Source organism: Puma concolor, chromosome D2, assembly GCF_028749965.1.
Source record: "Puma concolor isolate L17-30 chromosome D2, mPumCon1.1.hap2, whole genome shotgun sequence".
Lineage (NCBI taxonomy): Eukaryota > Metazoa > Chordata > Mammalia > Carnivora > Felidae > Puma > Puma concolor.
In genome coordinates, this window is record NC_141677.1 from 23,541,441 (window position 1) to 23,564,487 (window position 23,047).

Genomic DNA, 23,047 nt, shown 5'->3' on the forward strand with positions numbered 1-23,047 from the left:
AAAGTTGCACCCTTTGCATAAAAATGTCTCTGAGCAGAATAAAATATTTAAACAGCAACATTAACTAAAAAAGAAAACCTCAGCATTAGTAAAGTGCTCACTCAGGCTCTCCCTCCTATTTAGGAAGCTTCCTGTGGTTCGTCATCACCTTTTAAATATAAAGTTATGTGTTCTGTTGGAACAGGACAAGGATTTCTTCAGACCCGTGGGCCTCGAAGAGAAAGCCAGAATGTTTGTAAAAGGCGCAACAATTTTTGATGTTACATTGCTACCACAGTTCGTAATTATTTGGGTACATTACTGTGTCATCCTTCCCTGTATCACGTAATCTAGTGTCACTTTCTTAATTATAAGGTTCCTGAAGTAGTTTCTCTGTTCCACACATTACTAAATGCAACACCTGATATATGGTTCTTACACATTAGGTAATTCTTGAGTGAATAAATGAATGAATAGGTATTCGGTAATACTATGGTTTATTTCAAACCAACTAAAGGAAAAAATTGATTTCTTTGCTTTGACACATCTTATAATTTTTTTCCCAACCATCTCAAGCCATTGTCTACTCCAAAATGCATGAAAGGTGCATGATAGGACAGTTAGGATGTGGATGTGTGTCAAGTGATATATATACTTTCTTTTCTTTCAATCTCTGTAAAAACATACTTCATGCAACATTCTTGTCTAATATTTAATGGTTTTGCTAGTTAGGTACTCAGAAATAAACACTCAGAAATATCATTGTCAACTTGCTTACAGAAGACAGGTGTGTGAGAAATGGCAAAGGGACTGCAGTAGAGGCTGGCGCCAGAGAGGATACAGGACTGACAAAAAAAAAAAAAAAAAAAAAAAAAAAAATCTTTTCCTGTGTTTTGGGCCACCGCTGCCCTCTAGGGGACATATTGAAAATAAGCAAAGTCTCTTAAACTGCCAGAAATCCGAGAAGACCTTGGAGAATCATCTCATCTATCCAACTTTTATTGAGGAGGACATAATTAAAAACTAAAATTACTTCAAGGCTAGCTGTATAATCCCAAAAATATTTTTACATTTGCATGCTTTTTTAGGATTGCCTGAATTAGAGTTACTTTCAACACGTAAAAAATTCTTTCTTTTGTCTATCTTAATTTTCCTGCAGCATTTTAAACATGTTATTTCTTGTCCTGTTAAGGAACAGCTGTTTACTATGACTAACGTGTTAGTCACTGTTTGTACTTGCAGCAGAAACCAGAAACCCCAGCCCTTTCAGTCTTTCTTTATAAAGTTAGTTCATACAGAGAAAATGTACAAACATTTCCAACGTTGTGTAATTGTAACTCATTTCTGGACAAAGAAGCCTCACTAATTCAAAGTGAAGAGCAAATATGAACTTGTGATTTTCACATGGCAGATCCAATTTGAAATACCTTCTGATCAAACTTATTTATATAAAACTTGAAAAATTGGGGGTAATATCTATTGTAATCCTACTTGACAGGCAGAAATTAATCTGCTTTCATTTCTAGAATCTTGAAGCATAATTTATATGATTAATACAAAAATGAAGTTTCTGGAAGTAAATATTTGGCTTTAAGAGAGAATTTCATTATTTTAGGGCAATATTGCAGAATTACTTACAAAACATCTATTTGTTCATGTATTTAACATTTGTTGAGTATTCCATCACTCCTAACATACTATATTAAGGATTCTAAGTGTACAAAGAAATTTACCATTCAGAAGAGAGCATAATTAGTATCACATTTTGCCCTGTATTTAATTGTATTCAACAAGTATTATTGAATGCTTACCTTTTATGTATATTATCTACTAGATTTCAAGTATCTCAAGAATAGGGAATTTTGCTCATCTTTGGATTATAGTATGTTGGATGATTTAATTTCTCAAGTTTCATAGTAGTGCTTTAAGCCTGTGTTGTTATTCTCAGTTTATAGATGAAATAAACTATTCAGTAATTCTTAAGCTAGCACGTAGTGGAAATTAAACCCAAGTGTGTCTGTATCCTTGACATTATGATTCCTTCCTGCTTATGTGCCTGGTGTAGCACCTGGCACCTAGTAGGTGTTCAGTAACTATTTGTAAAATAATTGTGTGCTTTTCCTTAGTAGTGTGCAGTTGACAACACAGGTTTGACCTGTGTGGGTGTACTTAAACATGGATTTTTTTTGATAATGAGAGGACGGTATAAAATACATATAATATACAAAATATGTGTTAATTGACTATGTTATTGGTAAGGCTTCTGGTCAGTAGCAGGCTATAAGTTGTTAAGCTTTTGGGGAGTCCAAAGTTACTCATGGAATTTTGACTGTGTGTTGGGGGGTGGTTAGTGCCCCTAACTCCTATGTTGTTCAAGGGTCAACTGTATTCTTTGCCTTTATTTTGGTATTTCAAGTGCTTCAAACAATTTTGGCACATAATGGGTCTTCAATAATTAATCATTGGATGGATGAGTGAATGAAGATTTCTTGGAAGTCTTTTGTGAGTATTTTCCCACTACCTAATTCTTATGGTATATCCATAATGGTAGAATAGTCTTAAGACTGAATGAGACAAGTATTTCGTGAGATACCGTATCAATGGTAGTCTCTAGCCAGCTATTCCGGAATTCATTTTCAGTTAAACTAAGGACATCTGATATATTATTGACCTGCCTTGTTGGCAATTTTATTGTCTAAAAATTTGAATTGAGAGAACTGATATTTCAGAAAAAAATGAAATTCTAGTTCATGAGGGGGAAACTGGCTGGCCATGTGGAAGTAACAGGAATTTTATAGAACAATAAAAATGTAGTTTTAAAAACTGTGATGGGGATAGAAAGTCTGAAAAATATCAGACAAATATGGCAAATTTATGAGAACAGATTTTTAAAAGTTCAGGGAACAGATTAGAAGAATTCTACAGCACAAGAATTTGAAAGGGAAGATCACTTGAAAAGATTGAGAAGTTAGCAGAAATTCTAAACATACTCCCAAACTCTTAAGATGTTTTCCCTAGTATTAGGATTGTGAGTAATTTCTTTTATTAAATTTTTTTTAACATTTATTTATTTTTGAGAGAGAGAGTGTGTTCACAGGTGTGAGTCAGGAAAGGGCAGACAGAGGGAGACAGAGGATCTGAAGCAGGCTCTGTGCTGTGAGCGCAGAGCCCAATGTGGGGCTCAAACTCACGAACTGTGAGATCGTGACCTGATCCCAAATCAGGAGTTGGCTGCCGGACGAACTGAGCCACCCAGGGGCCACATAAGTAACTTATTTTAAGTTTTACCACTTTATTTTTTTACCTTGTCTAAAATTTTCAGATTATCAAAGCATTGCTGGTTATATTATATTCTACAGAATAAAAAAAATTTAAAATGAGCCATTTCTACCATTAGCCATTTCTAGAAATTAGTTGTACATAATTCTGAAGTGAAAGAGAAGACAAAGAAGTCTTTGTCTGAGTATTTCTGAGTATTTGTCACTTCATGCATTGGGCATATGTTTATTGAGAAACTTCTGGGTAGCAGCACTGTTCTTGGCACTGGGGACGCTGATATGAATAACGCCAAGTCCTTGTTCTTAGAGGCCTTTTTTCTAGGCGGGGAGAAGGACAAAGAAGGTGTGTCTTTAATTGCATGCAGTAGTGTGTGCTTTTAAGAAAACCAGGGCTGAGTAGGGGAAAAGGAGAAACGCAGTGTGATTGCTTCAGTCAGGGTGGTCGAGAGGCCATCTTTGAAAAGATGGCACTTCTTCGTCAGGGGCTTGAATACTATGAACTGGCCTTGGGAAAAGTCAGGTGAAGGGTTGTCCAGGCAGGAGGACAGCAAATATAAAGGGAAACCTGCAGACGACCTGAGACCTGTTGAAAAGAACGTCTGGATACATGTTTGCTTTTTTTTGTGTTTGTTTTGTTTTATTTTTTGTTTGTTTGCTTTTTAAGCTCATGTAGCACGTTGTTGTTCCAATAAAAGATGGACATGTAGCTTAGAGTTGACAGTAACACTGATGGATTAGAAAGAGAGCAGAATTGTAGGACTTCTGTTTTCTTTGTGTCAAGGAGAGACTAGGGATGACAGACTGCTTCTGCTGAGAGGGAAGACAAGATGAACAGAGAGGGTGTAAGAGGATGCCCACGTTCTCCATGCCTTCCAGGACTCTTGGTAGTGGGAGCTGTGTCCCTGCACATCACTTTTTTTCAGTCCCTCAGAAATGACAGCAACCTTGGGGCAAAGAGACAGTGTTGGTGTTTCTGTAATTCTTTTGAGTATCTCAAATCTCAGTTACCAGGATTTTATTGAAATGTGAGATTTGTCATCATCACCTTCTTTGTTAGCGTGTTCCACCTGAAATTCTCCTTTCCTTCTGGCTTAAATTTCCCTAAGGAGTGTGATGAAAGGAGAGCTGTAGGTTATATTATGCTAGCAGAGGAGGGGCCAGGTCCTAAGAGAATTTGGCCCTGGAGATGAACAAAAGGGAACAGAGGAACAGAGAAAGGGTGCAGTGCTAGGGGCACAGAGGGATGAGGCCTCATGGAACGACTTGGAAGCCTCCCTCCCTTCTCCTCCAAAGTCCAGCTTTGCCTTCTTATATTCTTTAACGTCTCCACACCCCCAAACAATTCAAATATGGCTCCTTCTGAGCCTCAGCAGGAACACTAGTGCCCAGATGTCTCCAGGTGAAATCCAGACCATCTTTCTGTAAACCTGGGGGATGTCATTTACAACCACAGGAAGAAAGTGTGGCATGTGATCAGTTGTGAGAGTGTTCTTGGTTCAATTCAAAATTCTAATGTGGTGTATAAATTAATATGGTCTTCTGACCTATAAGATTCTTATTTTAGAGTTTTAAAAACATGAATATAAACACCCAAATATCAAGTTTGGACTGTGCTTTTCCTTTGTTTAAAAGTTTATTTATGAGAGAGAGAGAGAGAGAGAGAGAGAGAGAGCGCGCGGGGGAGGGGCAGAGAGCAGGAGAGAGAGAATCTCAAGCAGGCTCCATGCCATCAGTGTGGAGCCCGATGTGTGGCTCAGTCTCACAACCTTGGAATCAATGATCTGAGATGATATTTTTGACTGAGTATTTTAACTTGAGTATTTTCAGTCCTTAAAAATAGTAGGATGCCTCTTCCATTCTAGACACTGTGCTAGGTGCTAGGGACAATGAATAAGCTGAGACCCCTGCAGCATATGAAACCTGTGACACCCCTGCTGACATTTCTGAGGGACTGTCAGGACTGTGGGAAGCATGAATGGAGATTGGCAAATGTGAATCTGATTTCTAAAGGGGCAGGGATGCAGATTCTTAAAATGTACATATCTGTGAGCCTCAAATCACTGTGGTAAGGCTCACAGCTGGATTCCAAAAGATTCACCATGAAATAGATCATGTAGATGATGAACATCATTTCCTTCTCTGAAAGGGTTAATGGATTAGCCAATGGGGGTAACTAGTATATCTGGATTTCTGCAGGATATCTGCCAAGGCATTTGTGTAGTGTCTTGTTGGCTAAGGTGAAGATATGAGCTAAAAATCCAGGGTGTTGGCAATTTTGTTGAATAGCCACCCCTAGAGAATAGAAATGAATGATTAATGGCTACCTAGAAGGGCATTTCTTCTTCTTCTTCTTCTTCTTCTTCTTCTTCTTCTTCTTCTTCTTCTTCTTCTTTTTAATGTTTATTTATTTTTGAGACAGACAGAGAGAGAGAGTAGGGTGTGAATGTGGGAGGGGCAGAGAGAGAGGGAGACACAGAATCCGAAGCAGGCTCCAGGCTCTGAGCTGTCAGCACAGAGCCCGATGTGGGGCTTGAATTCAAGGACCATGAGATCATGACCTGAACCAAAGACGGATGCTCATGAAAGGGTATTTTTAATAGTGATGCCTCAGTCCTGTTATTGTCAACATTTAAAAAGATCAGGTATTAGGGCATGTCAGTGGCTCACTTGGTTAAACATCTGACTCTTGCTTTCAGTTTATAATCTTATCTCATGGTTCATGAGTTCAAGCCCCATGTCAGGCTCTGCCCTGGCAGCATGGAACCTTCTTGGGATTCTTTCTCTCTCTCTCTCTCTCTCTCTCTCTCTCTCTCTCTCTGCCCCTCCCCCACTCACGCTGTCTCTCTCTCAAAATAGATAAATACACTTTAAAAAGATCAGGTATTAATATAAATAGAGAATGTGCTAGTCAGATTTATAGATGATACTAGTTAGGATTTTACATAGTGGATAAGTGAGATGACAGGATTAGAATTCATTCTTCATTCCTCATGAAAAAAACATTAAAGTTGGTAGGATGGAACAAATTTAATGAGGTAACATTAATGAAATCTACTATGGTGGTCCAAAACAAGGAGACAAAAACTCAGCTACACAGGTACCGGATGGGGTACATGTGACTTAGTTTAGATATTTGAGAAGCACATAGGAATTTCAAGTGTCACTCTGATATAGTTGCCACAACAGCAAATTCAGTATTAATAGCAAGGCAGTGCTTGGAATTGTGTTTTATCCTGCGCAAGTCCCAATCATACTCTGAATTTGTGAAATGTTAAAAAATTGAACCATGTTCAGGGGATCTGGGTGGCTCAGTCAGTTAAGCATTGCAACTGACTCTTGATTTTGGCTCAGGTCATGGTCTCACAGTTTGTGAATTTGAGCCCTGTACTGTCAGTGCAGAGTCTGCTTGGGATTCTGTCTCTCTCTCTGCCCCTTCCCCCCTCAAAAATAAACAACATAAAAAAATTGGACCATGTTGAGAGGAAAGTGACAAGGGCATTGAGGAAGGAAACCAGAGAGAATGAGGAAGCATTGGAAAGGAACTTCTTGGAGTATCAGAGGACATAAACATTAAATTAGTTCCAAAGGTTACATTAAAGACCAGTAAGTGGAATTTGCAGAGAGCCACATTATAGTTAATGTAAGGACTTTGTATCAATTAGAGCAATCTGAAGTTGGGAGGACAAGAGATTGATTCCTATCATCACTGGTGTTTGAATATCACTTCAATCATCAGAAGAGTGTAGGATCATCATTTATGACCTTTAAGGTTCCCTTCAACCTTAAGAGTCTTTTAGTTCCAGAGCTGCTTGCCAACCATTTATTGTACAATGGCATTGACTTAGCTCTTTTGGTCACCGTCAGGCTGTACTTTTAGAAGTTGGGGAGATGGAGTAAGCGAGACCATACAGTCCCTTTCTCCATCTCAAGGTGAAAGCCCTGGAAAGCAGACGATGGGATTGCAGACATTTTTAACAGTCTGAGTTATGATGTCAGCAGGGGAAGAACTGGACAACCAGGGCAACTGCTTAATTGATACATACAAGGCCAATGGGGTAAAACCATCACCCAGAAACTCCATTTCCAGTGTGGTCTCCAATGGTTTCTGGCAGAGCGAGCATTCAGTGCTATGGGTGAGTCTTGCTGTCATTTAGCAGAATGGCATGGTGATCCGTGATTGTTTGCCTATAATAGTGTCAGCTTTTCAAAAAAACATAGGTTGTGGTTGTTGACAGTTCTATTCCAATTATACACATTGCACTAAAAATACTTCCCAGTTTATGGGGTACCTGGGTGGCTCAGTCGGTTAAGCATCCGACTTCGGCTCAGGTCATAATTTCACGGTCTCTGAGTTCCAGCCCCATGTCGGGCTCTGTGCTGTCAGTTCAGAGTCTGGAGCCTGCTTTGTATTCTGTGTCTCCCTCTCTCTCTCTCTGCTCCTCCCCCACTCACACTCTGTGTCTCTCTCTCTCAAAAAATAAATAAATGTTAAAATAAAATAAAATAAAATACTTCCCAGTTTTGAATAGAGTGGGGCTTACTTACATGATGTGAGTGGCAGGCAGACCTTACATTAGGCACAACCAAATGCTACCCTCTGTAGGTATATAAACCCACTATTCTACCCATAAGACATGTATTTATTCAAGAGACAAGGAATATGATAATACATGGCTTTTCTTTTTAGCAGCTTATATCAAGTATTTGCTGATCAATACAACTCAGATCTGTGTTTAATATTAATTCTATATTTCTTGGTTCTTGACAATTGTATAAAGTTCAGTGCTGCCCATTTACTGGAGGAACTGATAAGTTTTTGATAAAAATAGTTCACTATGAAATTTCAGACTAATTTTTAACTCTAGTGTAATTCTTTTTGCACTTACGGTACACACAATAGAAAAGCTACCAAACAACACAAGAGTTAAATATTTTCTAACAATACTGAGCTCAGAAAAGAGCTTACATAGCATTTTTTCTGCTTGCTTTACATTTATATTTGTGTCACAATACAAATAGGGCTTTTACAGTCCAAGATTAATGCTATGGTTTTCTATGTTCATTCTATATCATCCAAACTGCAGTTGGACCAAACAACAACAAAAAATAATCAACTGAATGCTGAACAACTCATTGAAAAATACTCATGGACGCTCCGAGTCAATATCAGAAAAAAAATGTCCCAGAATATATGCATAACTCACCATTTTTATTTTGGTAAAACTCCAGAGAACAGTTGTTGAGGATTCAATATAAATAATCTGTGTAAAGCTCTGCCAGAGATTAGCTCAGGGTAGCTAGTTTTTATGTAACACTCTTATCATCATCATTAGTAGTACTGATAATGTAATTAATAATATTAGCACCTGAATCTAGAGTCAAGTAGATCATCCATTTGATATGTGGAAGGGCTGTTTTTCACTTTATGTCTAAAGTTTTCCACTGGTTCAAAAACAGCTGATTAAAAAGCAATGAAAACTAATAATCTAATTTCTGTGCCTGCAAGTATCGTCACTGTCTGGGCACACACAACCAGTAGTGGTGGATTAAATGGCAGGCTCAAGGTCTGTTTAATCTAACTACAGCTAATCTTTACTAAACGGACTTGTCAGATGTAATTTGCTCTATGGCTGCCCCGCTCAGAAAGTAGCCTCACTTGGAACTAAAATGTCTACTGGTACTAACATACGTCTCCTTTTTAAGTAGAAACAATTGTGGTATAGAAAGCAAGAATGGTTTTAGGTTTAAGAAAGTGGAGTTCATGAATCCTTTAACCACGTCTACAGGAGTAAATGTTTCTAATGCAGAACAATAAAGGCAAAAGTCAAGAAATAAATTGCACGTCATTATATAATATGTCTGCTAATTTTTCTTTTATGATTTTCTTTGGATTTAATGATTCAATATAGGCTGCCTTGAATATAAATGTAAGCAATTGTTAAGAAAATTACTTCCAAGAAAACAAGCAGAATCTTTCCTCCATTAAAAGGTTTTCATCTGTTAAACACTCTCATATCTTAGGGCAGATTAGATTTTAGTGTTTAGAGAAAATGAAATGCTGGAAGCTAAGATTATCACAGAATCACAGGGCTGGAAGATCATCAAGAGGTCACTTAGTTCATCCTGTCACCGTTCAAAATAGCATCCAAGAAAGAAAAGTATTCATACTCTTCCTGAAAATTTTTGGCATAAACTCCATTTGAGCCTTATCTGAGATAGCCTTCTTTTGTTTGCTCTTTGTTTTTAATATGTACATTTCTGAAGCATTTTGAAAAAAATATTTAGGGGGTTATATCATAGAAGCATCAGAGCTACAGTGAGGAGGGCAACACCCTTTGGGTTTTATACTCCAAAGAAACAACCCTGACATCTGGAAACACGGAGACACCCATTAAGAAAGGAGGCCTGGGAGGATGCAGAGAATATAGATTCAAACCAAGCATTACAAGGATGAAGAACCAAGACTATGGAGAATAAATTAGTGCTACATTACTTGCAGAGGAGAAGATACGGGCCATTTTGGGAGAGACTTTACTTAGATATTAGGAAGAATTTACTCAAATTGAGGAGGTAGGCTAAACACTGAAATGAGTTCCTGTTTGTATTATACAATATCAATCTTTAGTGATAATCTTTTCTTAAAGAAAGATTTTAATGTTGGAACTAGTTTAAGCAAAATAGTTTCCTGGAAAATGGAAGGATGACCTCATTAAATGAAGTCAAACTGACTGAATAAATATTTGATACCTATGATTCTTTTTTTTATTACAAAATTTTTTTAAGTGTTTATTTTTGGCCGAGAGAGAGAGAGAGACAGAGCATGAACGGGGGAGGGGCAGAGAGAGAGGGAGACACAGAATTGGAAGCAGGCTCCAGGCTATGAGCTGTCAGCACAGAGCCCGACGCAGGGTGCTAACTCACAAACCACGAAATCATGACCTGAGCCTAAGTCGGATGGTCCACCGACTCAGCCACCCAGGCACCCCAATACCTGATTCTTTAAGATTTAAAAATCATCTCCAGAATTTTCTGTTCATCTCCATAACATGAAATATAATTCTCCTAATACCTAACATGCATGGTCAAAATCCAAAATATTTCATCTCTGTCTCACCAAGCTTATAATTAATTTAGGAGTGCCCTCACCTCTATTCCTACCAGCTCCAATTAAATAGGTTTAAGACCTTTTTCAGATTAGTTTTAGGTAAAAAATATAAAAGTATACTTGGGAACAATTAAAGCTATATTTCAATTAACAAAATGTAATAATGGGAGCTGGTTTCATAACTAGCCAGACCAAATAAAGAGATATGAATAGACAATGAAAGACAGCTATGAAATTGCTTGGTAAAATAATTATCATTTCTCTTTGCTTTTCCAGTTCCCTGGTAATATACAATCCATTCTTAAGTTTACTATGAACAAATGTCTTTGTGTTGAATTACTTTAAAAATCAGACTCCAAAATATATATATAGCTAAAAGGTTTCTGCACATGTCCATGAAGATAAAAGCGCCAGATAGAGAACACCAACTTCTTGGATGGGAGATTTGGGTTTAGGCTTGTTTAGAGGAAACAGCCAGTAGGATCAGTGTTTTTCTCTAGCAGCCAGGGAGTACTTACCTGCTTCTCCTAGTCACAGCCTATGTTGCTATTAGTGGATTCTAAGTAAAGACATAAGTTTAGTTGAAAGGGCATCTATCAGACCTGAGTTTTAATCTCTGTTAGTTACTGGTTGGGTGAACCTGAACAAATAACTTTCTTTGAGGATAGTGTGTAAGACTATCGACTATCATTTCTTACAAGCATTAGTTCCCTTTCCTGTGGGGTGGGGAAGGCATTGTGATAGCATGTATGGGAGTGGCTATATTTTAAAAGCAAATATGGATGAGAAATGACTCTTTTTAGTCTCATGTTCCAGAAATGGAACTTTTACCTCTGTACGTGTGGCTGAGAGTTTTATAATTTTAAAATGATCTCATTGACAATATTTATAGTAATTAAAAAGCGTCTTTACAGAAAAATCCCAATATATTAACTTATAATAAGAAATATATCCATCAACCTAATGAGTTATATTGACTGCTGTATTTTCTCCCTGTAGGTATAGATATATACACATAAGTAGATGAGAAGAAGAATTCTAATCAATGAACTGATTACCAAGTGAATGTGGGTTCAGGACCTGGCAAGTGTAAATGGCTGATGTTTCAAAGCCATGACAACCTAATGGATTTTTCTCTCTTCAGGGATATATTTGCTCCATGGTCTAGAGATCCATGTTCTCGGGCCAGGATCTTCTTACCCTATTAGGGCTGGAAAGGCACTTCCCATATTTACTCCTTTGAACTTCCTTCTTCTGTACCAACTTCTGATGGACAAGAATGCTTATTTGTAAGAGATTTTTAGTTAAGTGTAAACTAGAAGCTGAAATTTTAACCTGAAATACTTTTTATTAGTTTTCATGGAAGTTCTAGGTAATAACTGTGTAAATGCTATATTGACTTTATCAGGAAGCAAGATTGAGTTTCAGCAACTTCTCCATCTATGCAGTTCTGGAAAATCATGATACTTGGTGAAAAGTTCTCTCTTTAAAAAAGAATAAATGTTTTTCCTTAGCATGAACATTGTATTTCAGTTTTTCCATATAAGAATCCCTCCTCGAAATGTTTCTTTTTGGCAAAAGCTTACAGAATTATATAAAAAGATGACAATTGATGAAAACAGAAACACCATAATAATGGATTCTGGGATTACGAGACTGAGAACTGGGAATCAAGCCCAGTTCAACATTTACAATAATGGGACACTCACTTGTGTTTCATGTTATGTGAGGGGTGGGTGGTGGAAAACAAGGAAGTGTGAGGGAGTCTTACGCTTTTCTGCCCATTTAGTTCATTGTTGCATCAGAAAGTGATATAACTCACAGTTCTCCTGTAAGGCTATGTAAGGACACCAAGTTCTCAGGGAAGATGATGTATCCAGTTTAGAAGCTGCAATACGGGTCAAATAAATGTAAATGGGAATAATAAATGCCTTGGGGAAAGTCTTGGACTGGGAAAAGCCTTGGGTTATTAGATATTGGAACTGTGGCATGTAAGGAAACTATGATAGCACTCCATTTGGACATTTTATTAGATGGGACGATTTTTAAAAGGAAGAAGTTTATGTATTTCATACATTTAATTTATACTTTAATACTTGAAATGTTTCTTTTGATTACACGTTTTCTCTATTTTTATAGCAGAGTAAGGCTAAAATCTCCATGTGTGTGTGCATTTACACACACACACACACACACACACATATATATATATATATATATATATAGAGAGAGAGAGAGAGAGAGAGAGAGAGAGAGAGAGAGAGAGAGTGGGAATCATTATATGAAAATAATCCACTGTGCTTATTTAAGGGTCAAGTCCATCTAATTCTGAGTTAGAAAATAGCACACTGGGGTGCTGATTCCTTTTATTACTGATCTCTAAGCAGGAAGCCTGGGGATGGCACTTCAGTGACATTCCTCTCTGGTAATGCTCCTTGTTTTACAGATTTATTTTTAAAACATCTGTGTCCTGAATACATAGATACTTTTCAGTAGGCCCCATAGCAAATCACATAAATTTAAAAAATATTACTTCATAATATGTTATCTTACTAGTAGATCTGATGTAATGGAGTTTATATTTCAGTGTGTACAAAAAATTTTTATAATATTTATTTATTTTGAGAGAGATAGAGAGAGAGAGAGAGAGAGAGCGCAAGTGTGAGCAGGGGAGGGGAAGAAAGAGAGGGATACAGAGAATCCCAAGCAGACTCCACACTGTCAGTGCAGAGCCTTATGTGGGGCTCGATCCCATAAACTGTGAGATGTTAAGAGTCAGATGCTTAACTAACTGAGCCACCCAGGCGACCCCCAAATTTTTAATAATATAAATATTTTCACAAAATTGGTATCACTTCCTGGGTCTTTAAGTACATTTTAAGTTTGAAGGAGACAATTTCTGAATCTGGAAGTATTTAAGTATCCAGCACACACAATGTGTTTTAAATCATCTGCCTTTGACAGCTAACATGCCAATATTTAGACTTTTGCATGTGAAATTAGGGCTGGAATCTTTGCAATGAATTTTAAAAATCCTTAGCTTTATTGGCTAAATTTAAGAGTCTTGAGATCAATAAATAAGGGAAAATTATATGTTATAAGTTATTGTGAAAAGAAATTATATTTCTAATTAGCTAAAAAATTTGACTTATGGATGAATGAACTTCTTGGTGCTTTGTCCTCTATAGGGGTAAAGTATGAAATGATATTAGAGGGTATTGCTGAGTTAGTGCTTAGGGAGCATTTTGAGAACCTTGGACTTCATATGCCACACCCATTGAAAAGCAGTTTTGCTGATAGCTCACTAGAGTGCAATATGGAGAGAGAATGCAAATACTGTAGACACGTTATCCTTTTTATTAAGCCTTAATATATCACTCGTGTGGGGTTACTTATACTTGTTCATACCAGCAGCCACAACAACCATCTTAGTGAAGGAGAACTGATAAAGAAAATGAAAGGAAAAAATGGAGGCACATAAGATAGAGGGAAGAAAAAACAGGCAAGGTAGAAGCCCCCCAATTGCAAGTTATTCTATAGGCAGATATAAATGATAAGATTTGTTTACTCTTGAATTTTTGCCAGATGTAATTATAAACCTTTTGGTATTTCTCTTCAGTTAAGATTTTAAGCTCTGAAAATCTCAGCACATCTTTTCCATGTCACAGGACGGATGCCACATGGTCATTTTATAGAAGGGCCATTTCTTACCCACATGGATGAGAGCAGGGAGAAAGGGCGCTGCTTGATTTAAATACCCTCACTCAGAATTTACTGTGGATTTAAAATCTCTGACTTAATGTTGCATTAACTACTGGTGACTGCTTTACTGCCTTTAAAACATGCATATATAATTGGATACTGTAATGCTTTGTCGGTAAAATAAATACCAACTCACACTAAAATAAATACTCTGCATGATGAAGTTCATGCAGACATAAATTAATCATTTACCAGTTAACCAATATGCACAGGAAAGAAATAGATCACTTATTAAAGGTTGCCTCATCTATAAAATGGGAAAAATAAAATACCGATATATTTTACAGTGGCGCTGTGAGGAAAAATATATAAAATTATTGCTAAGCAGTTTATAAACCATAAAATGCAGTATGAACATTAAATTAATAATATTTGTACTAATTCAGATTCAACACCCTCTGCATTAAATATATCTTTTTGCCTATTGAAGCACACACAAAACCAAGCTGAGGCTTTTTATTTAATTTTTAATGGTGTCTTCAGAATTCTGCAGAGCATTGCAGAAGTTATTGGTTATGTTAAAAACTTTTCAGTGGCTCACTCCCACCATTTCTAAGATACAGTTCTTGGCCATTCACATCCCCAAGCCCCTTTTTAAAATCCTCTCCCAGAGAGCTTTATGTCTTTCACTTGCATGGCCATAGTAGTTATGAAGGGAACATAGGCTTGAATTTTTTTTAAAAATTTTTTTTTCAACGTTTATTTATTTTTGGGACAAAGAGAGACAGAGCATGAACGGGGGAGGGTCAGAGAGAGAGGGAGACACAGAATCCGAAACAGGCTCCAGGCTCTGAGCCATCAGCCCAGAGCCTGATGCGGGGCTCGAACTCACAGACCGCGAGATCGTGACCTGGCTGAAGTCGGATGCTTAACCAACTGCGCCACCCCTAGGCTTGAATTTTTTAAGCAGGTGGAAGTTGTTAACATGCTATGTGCCTTGATTTATTCTAAATTTTAGGTTGAAATAGGGAAACATTGTTACACTGGGTGGAGGGCAGATGCCTTGAGTCTCTGTTGCATAACTGCAGGGTAATCCTGTGCTGGGACTGCAGCATGGCCTGAAGCAGCAGGGTCTCCAGACCATCATGCTGCTCAGAATGTTAGAGGCTTTGGAGACAAATCAAGCTTCTGTTTCTCAGAAACAGTTTCTCAAGTCTAGAAATATCATTCATGGGCACAAGGGAGAAGTAAGCAACGTAGAACATAGTTCCTTTTTTCTTCTACTACTTTTTTGAAAAAGGAGTCTTCTTGTTTAGAAGACCAACTTGTACAAAACCTGTAATCTACTCAGCACATTTTTAACATTGTCAGTGTCCCTTTGACTCTCAATGATAAAACACATCAGATGTTTCTTCACTCACTCCCTTATTACAGGGGCTGTTAATATAGAAATACCTCCTCATCTTCCACTGTGAAATGATAAATGGCTGACTGGAGATGTCTGAAATATTGCCAGATCTCCCCAACATATCATGTGTCACCAGCAATAATAAACAGTGACTAATCTTTGGTCATGAACTATATTTATGGCTTTCTTGTCATCAGGAAGTACGTATTTTCTTGAATCAGGGTTAAGGATCTAATATTTATGCTAGGAACATGTGTGCTAAGAAAAGGATACCTATTTATAGAGCTTAGCATTTCCATCTCTCTCTCCCTCTCTCCCTCTCTCCCTCTCTTTTCCATCAAGATTCACCCAGGAGTGTTCTGATCAGGAATCTAATTTATCCCGGTCAGTTCACCATTTTGGTGATAACAATCTCCTCATCTAATAGGAAAGGAATATGGCTAAAATGCAAACTTATCCCAGTAAAGCTTGTCAGTGATCAGTGAAAAGGAAGCACAGTTAAACTGTTTCTTCCATTTCCAAAATCCACCTGGGGGTTGGGGGATCAAAGATGTCCTATAGGAGCTATAATGGCAGAACACGAGAAGATAAGGACTAACAGAAGGGAAATGAAAGCTTTGAGGGAAATGAAATAAGGTCAGTAAGTGTGTAATTTTACTTCAATTCAGTTTAACTAATATCTATCAAGTGTCTGCCAGATACTAGGCATTGGAGTAGGTGCTTGGTCAAAAATCACAAAAATTGCTGCCCTCATGAAGCTTACATTTTAGTGGAGGGAGACAGAAAATAAATAAATAAGAAAACCACAGAAATTATTAGAGAATGACCAGTATTATGGAGAAAAATAAATCAAGGAAGGAAAATAGTGTGGGAAAGGATTACATTTTTTTTTCATTTATTTTTTATTTAAAAAAATTTTGGGGGCATGCCTGGGTGACTCAATCAGTTAAGAGTCTGACTGCAGCTCAGGTTATGTTCTCATGGTTCATGAGTTTGAGCCCCACATTGGGCTCTTCTGTTGACAGTGCAGAGCCTACTTTGGATCCTCTGTGCCCCCTTTCTCCCTGCCTCTCCCCACCCCCATGTCTCTCTCTCTCTCAAAAACAAACATGCTTATTTTTGAGAGAGAGACAGTGCGCGAGTGCAGGAGCATGTGTGCAAGTGGGGGAGGGGCAGAGGCAGAGAGAGAAGAAGACAGGATCCCAAGTGGTCTCTGCCTCGACAGCAGAGAGCTCGATGTGGGGCTTGAACTCAGGAGCTGCGAGATCATGACCAGAGCCGAAGTCAGATGCTTAACTGGCTGAGCTACCCAGCCTCCCCGCCCTTTTTTTTAAAGGAAGGGGTTGCATTTTTAGAAGAGTGGTCAGTGAAGGTCTTATTGAGAAGCTGACATTTGAACAAAGACTTGAAGGAGATGAGAGAGTAAATCATGTGTAGTCCTGGGGGAAGACTGTCTCAGACAAGAAATAGCAAGTGCAAAGGCCCTGAGACAGAGATATGTCTGGTATACCGACAGAACTGTAAGGAAACCAGAGTAATTAGAGTGGAGTAAATGTACGAGTTGGGGCAGGAGATGGTGGTCATGGTGGTCACATATATGGCATTGAGGACCATCATTAGGCTCTAGCTTTTACTCAGATTGAAGTGGATCTACTGGAGAGTTCTGAGTCAAGGAACAAAATTATCTGACTCATACTTTATTGAAAATAGACTGTAGGAGGCAAGGGGTGAAAGCAAGGAAATAATTAAAGTGAGAAGTTCACCTCTCTTGTCTGTATATGTTTAATGGATATGAGCCAGAAATTAATGAGAGACAATAGTATACAATTACATTCAAATATATTGAAGTTGTAATTACACAAAGCTAAAACTGGTTGGAAGAGAGATTTAATAAAGCAATCAATTTATTAATCAATTAATAAAGCAAAAGTTGGTGAGTTTGAAAACATTTTAGACTAAGGTGATGAGCAACTAATGATAAAAACTATATTAAGGATTGAGAAATTCAAACATCTATTGCTAAGGAATAGATTAAAAAGTAATCTCCCTCCTTGGCACAGTCTGGGTTGTGGAATTAAACCTTGAGATGGTCTCCTCACATGCCTTTCAGCCTCCTGCTTCTCAGGAGCTGGAAGTAAGGGAAACCTGAGTTGAGAAGACACCAAACTCCCAAGAAAATGAAGGAGGGTGTAGTTTGGATTATGCGTAAATGTTTTTGTTTTCAAATTTAAAACATTTGAATGATGGGAGCACAAAAAAAAAAAAAAAAAAAAAAAGAGTTGGGTCTTCTCCAGGGAACAAAGAAAAGAGAAAAATAAAAAATAAAAATACCAATGAAAGGTGAACTTGGCCTTATTGTCAACCTTCCTGGCAGTGGGAATTATTAGGTTATGAAACACAGCTCTCCCCATCTCTCCTGGGCCAGTTAGCCTTAGAACAAATTGAACCTGAAAAAGTGTCAAAATTCACAGTAGGAGCGCCCACTCAGAGCTCCATTTCTCTCTCTGAAGTAGGTTACTACATTCACCTAGGGAAATTTCTATTGAATTATAATTAGGTGGCTAATTAAAAAGTGGATTATCAACTATATTAAAATATGCTGGAAAGATGTGCACATCATTCATTCTTTAATTTAGGAAATCCATCTTTTCCTTAAAAAAAATTCTCACTGGGAAATTCCATGTATAATATGTACCTTTTCTTTTTTCTTCTTAAATCACTTTTATTGAAGTAAGTCTAAGATTTTTTGTTTATTGAGGCTATGGATTATTTTGGGCTTCCTCTGTTAATAAAAAGTATCTACACATCATAGTTACCATTCTTACAATAAAAACCAGTGGCTATGATAACAACCTCAAGGCAATGCAAGGTCTCCAGAAGAAATGGTAATAATTATTCGCTACTGATAAATGTCAAATGCTGCATGTATCATTTAATTCTCTCAACAACCCTGTGACATAATTTTCTGTCTATTAAACAGATGAGGAAACTGAGCTCAGAGAAGACAAACCATTCACGGTCACACAGCTTGAAGGTCATAAAGCTGAAATTCAAACTCAGGTCTCTTTGACCTTGAAGGTTTTGCATTAAGCAAGAGTTTTCCCTCTCTAAACTGTTTTAACATAAAGCTAAAACTATTTTGTTGCATTCAATTTGTTTTAAAATTGATAACATTTGTGTACCATATATAGTCAAGATCTTATGTTAACCAGAAGACCATATTTCCATTTGCCAGACAAATGATGTCCAGACATCAACTTATTTTGTAAAGTAAATGATCATCAAGGGGCGCCTGGGTGGCTCAGTCGGTTAAGCGTCCGACTTCAGCTCAGGTCATGATCTCGCGGTCCGTGAGTTCGAGCCCCGCGTCGGGCTCTGTGCTGACCTCTCAGAGCCTGGAGCCTGTTTCGGATTCTGTGTCTCCCTCTCTCTCTGACCCTCTCCCATTCATGCTCTGTCTCTCTCTGTCTCAAAAATAAATAAACGTTAAAAAAAATAAAAAAAAATGATCATCAGGAGACTCATGAGCCATTACTAATAGCAAGAGTTAGAAAGTAATAGTCACCTGGTACAATAAGTTACTTTTTATTTGTCTTTTCCTGTTTTTTTCCTAATTTCTAAGAAGGTACAAATTAAATGATAGCCCATGGACTTTGGTACAATCCTATCTGTGAGTTTGGTAGACTAGTCAGGCATTAAGTGGGTCAGTCCATTCCTGAAGGCACCTAAAAATTGGATAGTCCATCTGATGACTTAGCAGATAGGCATTATTGTACTGCAATGGGCTTACTGAATTGCTTGTAGTACCCAGTCCTGATACCACCAGGGTGATTTGGAGTTTCTTATCAAACAAATAATGACAATAACAATGTAATTATACTAATATTTTTTGAGGGCCTACTGTATTTCAGACATTATGCTCATTACATACATGACTTCACTGTTCTCCAGTGTTTCTCAGTCTTGGCACTATTGACCTTTGGACCAGTGGACTCTATTTTGGGGGGCTGTCCTGTGCATCTTGTATAGCATCGTCCTTGGCTTCTACTCCCCAAATGCCCATATCACACCCACTGCCTCCAGTTGGGACAGGCCAAATCATCTCCAGGCATTACCAAATGTCTCCTGGTGGGAAAAAAAAATCACCCCTAGTTTAAACAAACCTCTGTTTTACTTCCTCAATAACTTTAGGAGGTTGGTACTATTAGACTAGTAATATTATTGATGAGGAAACTGTGGCTCTGTGAGTTTCAAGTAAAATGCCTAAGGTCTCACAGTTAATAAATTATAGAGCTGGAATGCACATAGATTGCCTGCCTCTTTTGAAGGCTGTTACTATGTGGTTCGAACTCACAAGTGATCTTCACTTCTGTATCTTGTTGTGGGGTGTGGCCCTGGGAGGGAGGAAGGCATGCACATGACATAGTATGTGGAACTTTTATTGCACCATGGCCTTTTATTTGGCAGATTAATTCCATTTTAATTGGAGTTCTGGAAACTAATGAAAAAAAATTACAAGTGTTAGATGGTCTGTTCTCAGGGTTTTTGAATCTGTCTGATTTAATTCTAACCAATTAGCATGCTATTATGGAGGAGTATTATGTTGAGAATCAATATTACACTAAACACTAATATTTTATTCAGTATTAAAAATTTATACGAGTGGTAATACATGTGCTTTATTTCTACTTTGTCTAAATGAGAAGAAATGCTTCCTTAGGGCGATTCCAACTACAAAGAAAATGTTATCTTCTTAGGATACTATTGGCATTATGCTTTACATAGATCATGACTTAAATGAATTAATAAAACTTAATTGAATGAAAATTGCTTCTTTTACTATAAAGTGTATGAATTTTAAAGTGTATCAAAAATTGTTCTCCATTTTATACTTATATCTCATGTTAGATGTCAATAAAAGTACATTATTGTCCAATATTGCCAAAAAGGTCAAAATAATTCATACTTATCCTGATTTTAGGATATCCTTCCTCTTTCCCTCCCTCCCTTGCTTCCTTTTCTTTCTTTGTCCATTTGGATACTCTATCCTTTTTTGATTCTGCTATAAACTTAGGCTGGAATTGGTACCCAAATGTATCCAGACTCTGCATTTTGTGTCTTTTTTGCAAAGAGGAACTAATAAGCTAGATAAACTATAAATGGGGTGACATGTAATAACCATGTAGAGATAGTTCAGTTAGGTATGATTTCAGAACTGAATTTCCAGATCACCTTTCCAGATTGTGCCCCTGGATGCCTTTCCCAGCATCTGGCCTTGCCAAGTACTTGGGTCTTAGATCCTGGGCCCACTGTGTATATCCTGTGAGGCGCTTCCTGGCCTCTCTTTCATCTACTTTCTCTACTCTCCTAAATTCAGTAGCATTTTCAAGCTTCCAAACTTGGGCAGCACGGAAAAATTTCTACAGTTTGGATATAACAAAGGCATTTACAATTTTTATCACTTATGCACTTTAATTCACAACTTCTCAAATATTTGAAAACTAAGAGAAAACAAACCCTTAAAAAATATCCCTAACTTGTTGAATTATTATACTTGTTCTTTAGTATTAGATTTAGAAAAGCTTTGCTTCGTGTTTTAGTGATCTCCCAACTGGGTTGGCAAGATCAATCAGTTAATATGCACATACCTTGAAAAAAACCACCCTTTGAGAAAAGGTCGCTTGTAATTCTAAAGGCGTATTAGAAGTTAAAAACTGCCATGCAAAATCAAAGCAAAAAAAAAATCATTGAATAAATTAAGCTAACCAAAAAATTAGAAATTGGAAGTATGTTCAGCATAGTAATCACCATTACAAATAGGAAAATTTAAACTAAAAAAAAACCATTTAATGGGTTGACTTTTCTAAAATATTGATTGAATTTCATTAATAACCATTTTATGCATATGGCTATTCTGAAAGTTCCTTTAAAAATGAAAGACTAATGCCTTAATGAGAGGTATTATTACATGAACATATTTGAATCTAGCTTATGAAAAATAGGACTTGAGAATTTAAAATGTGTGCATAAAATGCAAATGGATTTAATTAACTGAAAACCCATAAGACAGAACTTCTTCAAATAAGCAATTACTTTGGGGACTAATAGAGTAAATAGGATCCTGATTCATTAGCACAAATATCCATATGAGAGAAGGATCAGCAAATTTTATTCTTTAAGTTATTTATGCACACATGGTAATATCTCATTAATTTACGGCTTCAATAAATTTAAAATCTTTTGATAATTTGTTCATGAGCTGGGCTGATGTTTACCTTTGCTTTGCAAACACTTTACTTATAGGTAGGTAATATATGGTGTTTTAAACATTTATTTTCAATCTTGCATACACTTTTTAGACACAGAATAAACTATTTTCAGTGAACCTCAGGCACTTTACAAGCTCCTACACACATCCAATCTATATGCTAATAACAAAATGTTCATATGATTTATTATTACAGGTCTCCTTAAGGATTTCTACTTTGTAATGTTTTGTTGAAGTTACTACATGTAGTTTAAAGAATAAAAGCCACATTTATTTAAAAGTTATCTATAATTCAGCCTCCCCACAAATTCACATATGCCTCCCTCCCTAATTTGTTACAATGAATGAAATTTATTAATGAATATTCATAACTATACATATAGAATTTTTCCTTTAAACATTCATTAGCACATATAAAGAAAAATAAAATATAGTGAAGAGTGAAAATAACAGATGATTTTGTAGGTGGACAAAGGAATCAACTGTCTCAAATCATTTTTAAATCCTTCAGGCACAATACCTAGAAGAACTTGATAATGTTGCCCTTTCTTTAAAACCCGATTTTGTTCATGTGGGATGAGTCAGTTCTAATCACTTGCAAGGTGATATGTCTTTCCAGTTAAAGACAGTTAGTGCCCAGGCCAAATGGGGGTGGATGCTCCAAGCTAGGGCTTCTGGGATGAAGAGAAATGCCCCTGCACAGCAACCTGGCAGTTCTAAACCTTCCTTGTATGTGGCCATGTTCAGAGTCCACATGTCAGTTTTCACTAGAGAATTACAAGTGTATATAAAGTGGGTAGAAGAGTTATGTTAATTACCAAAACTCATATGTAGTTCAAAATGACTCCAATTCTAAACCAGATAAAACATGTTAAACTAGAATTTATAAAAACCACAACTGAACTGAAAAAATGGAAATTCTCCTTTTTAATGAAATATTCTGAAGACAAATCTGGATATTATTCACAAGTCATGCCACCTTCATACCAGGAGCATTTCCATTTCTTTTGTAAATACTGTGAGGAAATTAGGAGGAGGGGAAAGGCAATTCTGTTACCCAAATTCATAGTTACTTACCGTACGAAGGGGGAACATAAGCTTCAATTCCATTTTCATAATTTAATCAAGAATACTGGATGAGAGGCCTCTTTCATGTGCTTCTTGAATGTTATAAAATCTGGGGAGGACATACAAACATGGACTATTTCATCATCAAGAAGAAAACTGCTCAAAACAAGACTAGTTTCATATGTCAGTGATTAGTTTTCATCGGAACAAGAGCTATCCCAGCCAGCCATATGCCATGT

At 37.1% G+C, this 23,047-nt stretch overlaps 1 protein-coding gene across 7 annotated transcripts in view; it reads right to left on the reverse strand.

Moving 5' to 3' along the window:
• RHOBTB1 (Rho related BTB domain containing 1) overlaps nt 1-23,047 on the reverse strand; it is a 124,300-nt gene that overhangs the window by 85,953 nt on the left and 15,300 nt on the right. For all 7 annotated transcript variants that reach the window (XM_086679795.1, XM_086679787.1, XM_086679792.1 and 4 more), the window contains one exon: nt 22,818-22,917. The gene's annotated coding sequence lies outside the window, so the exon portion shown is untranslated. The remainder of the gene's footprint in view (nt 1-22,817; nt 22,918-23,047) is intronic.